Here is an 8,610-nt window from a genome sequence, read left to right on the forward strand (position 1 = left end):
GGAGAGAGAGAGAGAGAGAGAGAGAGAGAGAAGTTTAGGCTTGTAAGAGCAAGATGGCGGCCACCTTTAATCAGACCATAGTACCGTTACGCCAAACTATTTCCTTAACTCGAATATTAACCAACATATGTGAAATCCAATCTTTACAGTTGTCTCACCATAATTTTACTCCAAATGAAAAATTACTTTAGTTTCCTCATTTTTTATAGTTTTAGATTGAATTGCTACATTACTCCATTTCAACTATTCAAACAATATTTCTTGAGTTGAATTTTAGTAGTTACTAAGCCAATCCCTACATGATGATACTTTTACTCAAATTTTATTACTTGTGCAACTACATGCTCTTGCATGTGGGTTAAATTTTGCATCAAGTTTTTGGTTTCATTTTTGGGGATTACAAAGCAATATTGATACCAAATTTGTGAATTATTACTTCATATATTTTTATGTTTTGTTATTTCTTTTTAATTTGTTTTCCTAATTTTTTTTTTATTTTCTTCTTTGTTGTCATTAAATATCTTTTGTAGGCGTACTTCTGTTGAATTTGCTGATTTGAAGGCAATCAAATAGTGTTTGTAGACCCAAAAGGAGAATTTTTACTTCTAAAAAGGTTATGCAAGAAGCGAGATATTGAAAGATTGACAGCTATTAAGTTGTAAAAGAGGCAATTTGGCCATAAGGACATAAATTCTAAGGGATTATGCACTACCAATAGTGTATGGTATCCTCAGGCCATTATGTACTTGAGCATACAAGGTAACAACTTCTAGATTAAATAGGTCATGCCACAGATGATTCAAAGATCCTAATTTGGGGTCTTGACCATTAAGGAACTAAACATGCACATCATGGATTTCTTGGAGATCTACAACAACTTCAACTATAAAGGAGTGTTGGATGATGTGATAAGGCTGAGGCTTTTCCTTTTCTCCTTGAGGAATAGAGTTAAGTGTCGACTTAACTCTTTGCTTGACTTAACTCTTTGCCTAGTGACTCCATCACAAGTTAGGATGACCAACAAAATATTTTTTTATCAAAAAAGTTTTCCTTAATGAAGATGACAAGCATACATATCAAAATCTCTAACGTTATGAAGATGGACAAAGAGATTTTGTATGATGCTTTAAAGAGGTTAAAAAATCTCCCAAGGAAGTCTTCAAATCATGGGCTACCTTTTTGGATGTATATGTAAAATTTCAACAGTGATCTAATAGGGCCAACAATGACATTCATGGATGTCATAACAGGTATCACATTCAAGAGAAATTTACAAGAGGTGGCTTGCAACTTTTTGGAGAAAATGATTGTGCAAATATCAATAGAAAAGTAGAAGGATGCTACTAAAAAAGTGATATGTGATTTTTTTAGCACATATTTCACGTAATTGCATGTGTCACACAAATAATATAAGTTTTATTTAGTTTAGTTTCTTATAATATATACATGTTTTCCAACTATAATGCATCTCCATTTTGAATCTTTGTAGAATATTTATCAGATTTAATTTCAAGAATCGTTCAATCAATCCTTGTGAAACGATACGTTTACATTTTATTACTTATGCAACCTTATGTTTTTGTGTGTGCGAAATTTCACCTCAACTATAACCATAAGCCATGAGTCATAAATTAACTTTCATGGTACTTATAATTTATCTTCACTATAACAAAATGATGATTTTTCAAAAAAGAAGTAACCTTGTAATTTGGTTTTGTCCATAGGGATTCATAATTATTAAAGCACTGAAAAGCAAGAAAAGAATTTGCATTATAAAGTCTCCAAATAAGTTTAGAATTGGACTTCAATTATAGAGCATCTAGGGCAGACACAAACAAGATATTATTTAGTTTTTTTCTCAATCCATTTATTATTTATGTTGTTAATGAGCTTAGAACATTTTTTGCTTGAGCATTTAGAAAACTTAATAGAACAAAAGCCAAAGTATGGGTTTTTTCAAATTATTGATCTAAAGTATTTGAATTTTCTAGCAAATAAAAAAGTCATTGTGTCCAACGACTCAAACATGCATGAAGCTAATTCATCACTTTGGAATAAAGACTTGAGTATAAGAAGTTCAAAATAAATAGCTAGATAAACTCATGAAATAGGTTTACAAAAACAAAGTCCAAATCATCATACATTTTTAATTTGGTCAACTTATTATTATTTTCTTTGATTCATTTAGAGATCAAGTTTTGCAAGAACTTAATTTGGCCATCATAATTTGGAGAGATGTTTGGCCACTTGGAAGGGTATTAGGGCTTGAAAAAAAAGAGGAAAAAGTCTTGTTAATTATAGAAAAATGTGTTTAATTTAAATTTAAAGTTTTTTATTACAAAATTTCAAGGAGCTCGAGGTGGTCGAATATCCCAGGGATTAAGACTAGGTTATATATGCTCTTGCCTTGTGTTATGGCCTATGGAGGCTTAGAATATAAAAAAAAAATTATGGTTATTTTAGGAGGAGAAATACAAATTCCATAAGAATAACTTGATTTATCATATTAAAAAATAAAATAAAAGCATAAGATAAATAAAATCTATCCCTCACTAAAGTGATAGAATGGTAGAAATCACCAAATCTTCGCCTCCTTGGGTCATCCAACGGGTCTCCAAGCAATGGATAAAAACTAAAATTCTCTTTTTTTTAATCAATAATCTCTTTTATTCAACTAAATGATAATATATATATATATATATATATATTAACCCCATATGTAAATAAATAAGAATTGAGTGGTAGATATGTAAATTTCATGAATTAAAAATTATTGATCTTATATTAAAATAAAAGCAAGCACGATCATCAACACCAGTTAATATCTAGCTGTCCCATTTATATAGAACAAGAGCTTAAAAAATATTATTATTCGTGTTCAAGTTATTTATATTTCGAACATAAAAAGTGTATTCGTGTTCCGCTCATTTGCTTAGAGAGTCGAAAACGAGCCATTCGTGAACAATGAGTCGTTTTGACAACCTTAATCACGTAGCCGTAAGTTGTTTAGTGTTGGGGCAATAGTTAAATATTATTGTTTCTATTAAAACATCATTTAAATATAATTTAATATATATTTGCTTATTTAATTAATTAATAATTTTAATTGATTATAAATCTTTATAGCCTTGTAGTCAATTAATTTTTTAAAAATACTACTCATCAATATATATATATATATATATATAATTGAATATTATGTTATTAACTATTTTACTCTTAATTTTGCATGGTAGTTTCCCAAATTTGTAGGTTAAAATTTAAAAAAGAAATATAAATTTTTAATTTTTTTTTCATATAAGGTTAGACTAAGAAAATACAAATACAATCTTGCCCAAACAAAAATTCTAACAAAAAAAATCAACTTTAAGTTAATTTAAGTCTTCCTCATTTGGGAGAAATTCGGTTAATTCCTTAAAATCCTAAAATTCTTGAAAAAATTAATTAATATCATTAGCTTCAAATTCATTATTTCTCTCATAGTTTTGCATAATTTTCATCAAAATTGAAAAAAAAAAAAAAAAAACTTTTTTTAATTCCAATTTTAAAATTCATTCAATTGCCTTCTATGTTAAAGCTACATGACAAAAGAAATTGAGGGCATATAATCTGTAAAACTAAATAGATTAATAAGAAAATTAAATGTTCATCATTTCTTGTGGACTTACTTGATACCATATTCTTAATTGAAATCTTATTGATAATCATTTCCTATAAATATCTAAATTATTATTAATAAATTTACATAATTAATCTCTATAGAATTATATACATTTAGGTATAACATCTATAAAATCTCGCTTGAAGTTAGATGAATTATTATATTGCTTACAATATATAGTTATTACAAATAATATGATATATGGCACTCATTAAACTTTATATGTAAGCATTACATAACCACTAATAAAATTATAAATAATTTACCTAATACGAGGCTTAAAAACTTTATATGTACAAACTCTCTCGCACTTTCAAGAAATTTTGAATGAGTAGAGTGTTTAACATCAATTAAACTTAACAACTCAAGTAATCTTGGTAAGCTCTTGTAGAATAAATTCAATGTTGCATGTAATGTCTATGTTAAAGTTGAAAAGGTGTTAAGAGTCAGATAAAATCATGGTCTTTGTAGATAGTGAGATTTCACATATTATCCAATGTAATTGTTCTAGTTTATAGATAATGTATCAAATATGCATAAACCCAAGTTCTCAAGAACTTTTCTTCTTTTCTAATAACATACATCAACATGAGTTCAAATTATATGAGAAAAAATTTCCTATTTAAATGGCTATATGCAAATATTATTGATTTACAATAATTATTTAATAGTTCCTCCAAGCTAATAAAACATAATTCACTAGGTTTTTAGTAGTGCCATGTTTGTTAATTTTATAGGTAACACAAAAAATCTATGCAATTTTAAAAAAAGGTAATTACCTAAAGAGCAATATATTAACTCATATGCTTAAAAATTATTATGTTATGAACATATTACTATTTGTATTATTTTTATAACTAGCTGAATTATGGGTATATTTCACTATTGAAATCACATTATGCTTTTACTAGATAAACCTAATCCTTTTTTTGAGTTATTTTATAATCATGTCATCCAACCTTAAGGGAAGAAAATTACTCTACATCAATTAAGTAAGGCGGATTAATGACAAATTTATCAGTCGGTGTTGATTGGCTAATGAATTTATGAAATATATAATCAGATATTTCTTATTCATTATTCTTTGTCTTTTATAATCTAGTGAATCTATATCATTTTTAAGTACAATTAGAAGAGTTGAGGTAACATTTCCCACCTTTTTAATCTCATCTTCTTTGCATGAATATTCTCTAACTTGTTCACCATATCGTCTTTAGTATCCATATGAATGAAAAGAATAGTCGCATGGACCTCTATAAGACATTCTCACTCCACCCAATCTCCAACCTTAACATGGATGGTTGAATTAGTAGCAAGATTTTCTCCACTATTCTCTTTATCCCCACTCAATTATTAGCAAAGTCATTTAAGCATTTATTTTATACTTTAATCTTAGTTGATTATTCTTTAATTTGATATAGTTATACTTTACCACTCCAACAACTACAAAAAAAAAAAAAAATTACTTCAATTGATCAAAGGAGGGCATGAAACACATAATTAAGGTTGTGTGCTCATATATGATTTGTTTTTTAAGCAACTTTTCAAATGATATTTTTTTTCTCAATGGGCCACCGCATTCATTTGCAAAATATATAATTGCCTTTGTCGTCTTCATAACTTTAACAGATTTATAAAAAACTTCTTCATCAACTCCATGTAATAGTATAGGGCTAACAATCGCCCAAAAAATAATTTAACAAAAAACTTGAAATTTAATTTACAATAATATTTTTGTAAACTATTTAAAATATGATATTTAGAATATAACATACATCTTCTTCTATTAATATTGATAAAATATCATTGCATGTGAGCATTTTATTGTTTTTTTAAGTTCAACACTCTTGGTACTCTCTTTTAAAGGCACTCTACACATTTTGCTTCATAAGCCTTGTATTATAATGATATAGAACATTTAATGACAGTCCACCAAATTAAGATTTAGTGCACACACACACACACACACACACACACACACACACACACACACACACAAACAGTTAGTAATTAGTTGTGAATGATTGATATTTGAGATTTACTAATTAGATTCATAAGTTAACTATAAAATGTAATTGCAATTCTCAAATTAAAAGAAAGTTCTATTGAAATTTGAATGGCTGAAACACTCAATTTTAAGTTTGGTAACTTTAAGGTGCACTTCAATCAACCAAGGTTCTCTTTCATCAATCCAATTTAAGTTTGGCAAGCTTTTTTAATAATGTAAAGATATTTTTTTCAGGATTCTAATGATGCTAAGAACAAGTAAAGAATGAGATTGGGATATCGAGTTTGTTTCTAACAGGCCAAATGTAATTTTTTTTTTATTAACAAATAATTTTAAACACATAAATTGAAGATAAATGTATCAAATTTGAAACGAACCGAACACAAACAAACAACAAACTCGCCCAAACTCTCAGCTCATTCATAGTGATTTATCAAGCCAATGAACATTACCCCCATGCAAACTTTGTAATTTACCAAATATCCAATTTGATAGTATAAAAAAATGTTTTTTTGATAACAATAAATAACTATTTTACTTTATGGACAAATTATCCATTAATTCAGCCCCTAAGAAAGCAAAATAATTCTACGAATAGCAATTCGGGTAATCCAAGCCTTTAACATGAACTGCTGATGTACACTAATAGAAAACTTCCAAAAAAAAACACAAGAAGATTTAATGAAATGGTATGATTAAATATCATGTTCAGTGTACTTTACCGTAAGGCACTTCCATCCTAAATTTGAGTATGTGCCATTGAAAGATGTCTATATCTGCATGCAGATTGAAAAAAGGAAAAAAATATAATTTCATTAATGTAACTTGAAGATTTAAAAAATAGAAAAATGACAAAATAATTCCCCAACTCTCTGAAAGGGGACATTTTAGTTCCAGATTCTATAAAAATCCAATCTAGTCCTAAATTTTTTGTAATGATATGGTCCGATATAATTTCCAAACACTTTAAAAGGACTATTTAAGCTCCCATTAAAAGAATTTAGGGGCTAATTTGACATTTTTATAAACCTTGGGGGGCTAAAATTGACTTACTTTGTCTTAGCAACAGAGTTGACACCAGCAGAAGCAGCAGGGAAACCATCTCATCTTAGCAGAAGCTAAGGGTGGTGAGGGAGCCGCTGTTGGAGCATTCAAAGGGTGAATAAGTGGAGGTGGTTGCTGTTCTGCATGCTGCTTAGAGATGACTTTTATGGATTCACTTTTTCCTTCCCTGGTCAATCTGATGATGAATGACGATGATAATAATTTATTAGAAATATATATACGGAGGATGACCCTGTTACAAAGAAGGTATTAACTTCTGCTTTCTGTTTTGTATGTATATATGTAGGGGTGTGTGTGTGTGTATATATATATATATATTCTTTTGTAGAAATAAATGTAAAATGAGTATTTCATACAGTTATCGTTGTTGACTGTAAAAATGAATAAAAAGTAAAAGAGGAATAAAAAAAAGATAAAAAGAAATGAATTTTATTAATTACAATTGAATTAATTAACTTAATTTTATATCTAATCCCGTCTCTTGGAGGATCGATTATTGCATTTTAGAGTCCGGAGTCCACTGTAATGAGAGATTATTACGTCCGTCGCCCGGACGCACATCCGGGCAACGGCCGTGATATAGCAGAGGTCGGTCCGATCGAAACCACGCTGTGACTTCCCTTTTGATTCACACCTAGAAATCATCAAAGCCGTGTATCCTCGTCTTCTCCACGGTTAGCAAACAGAAACAGCAATTTCTTTCATTTATTCCATCTTCCTTCACACGGCCATAAGTGGAATGCTTACCTGTTGGAAGAACTTGCGGCAACCTCCTACTTGAAATCATACGCAACCAAAGCCACTCTCTCCCTGCCAGAGGCCCTCACCGACGCCTAACTCCCTGCAAATCCCAGGATCCTTCTTCCTCCCTGCTCCGCACCTCTGCGACTGCACCTCTCGCGTGGTTATTCAAATATATGAAATTAAAAGCCCGCATGTGCTTCGATCAATGTATTAGATGTTCAGATATTTGGTTTGAGAATGTTGTGTGGGTTAATCGGGTAGACTTGCCCATAGGAAAGAGTCGAAAGTTTCACTTAATTAGTCTGATCACTCTCCTTGCAAGGACTGGAGTTGATGAATTTAGTAATTTTGAACTAAATGTTCAAATCATAAAAAAAAATAAAAAATACAAGTCCAAATCACCTAGTCCAATCCTCCTACACATAAAGATAGGAGTTGATAAGAATTTAAAAAACTAAAACTAAAAAAATTAAGTGTCCCTTCAAATATAAATACTTTAAATGTTCAAATTCCTCGATGATGACCGTGTTGATCGAAATTTCAATCGAATGGGTTAATCTTTAAAATCAAGTTTTTTAAAATAATCAACTAATATCTAAGAACAATCACTTAAAAGTTAAAAACAAAATTTCATTCACCCTCCGCAACTGTTTGTTAAGGGAAACAAACTTTTGATTGACTTTAACTCACAAAGAGCGTTTGTCATATCAAATATATCAATATATTCATAATCAAAGTAATTACATGTCAGTAAGTACGTGGCTTGAATCCTCTATCTGTATATTTCTGCCGATAAATGACACCACAAAATAGTGGTTACGATCAAAGCCCTTTGACGGGTGGTTGCCACCAAATGACAATCATATTATGACCACGCCGCAGGCTGTATGTTCCCGAATGATTTTCTACCATTTGAGTTGCGAATCATAAAAATACAATTGATTGACATAAAGTTTTTGGTTATCTTAGGTGGACTTAAATTTATTTAATTAAATAAATATCCACCATAGATCTACAAGGATCACTTGGATGACACAACCCATGGCTGCTGACAAGAATATTTTTATCAGGTTGGGTCGAATACCTCCTCTGACTAAGTAAATCAGAGACCATGATGACCTAGGATGAGAGA

This window comes from Phalaenopsis equestris, unplaced genomic scaffold (genome assembly GCF_001263595.1).
Source record: "Phalaenopsis equestris unplaced genomic scaffold, ASM126359v1 Scaffold000276, whole genome shotgun sequence".
Lineage (NCBI taxonomy): Eukaryota > Viridiplantae > Streptophyta > Magnoliopsida > Asparagales > Orchidaceae > Phalaenopsis > Phalaenopsis equestris.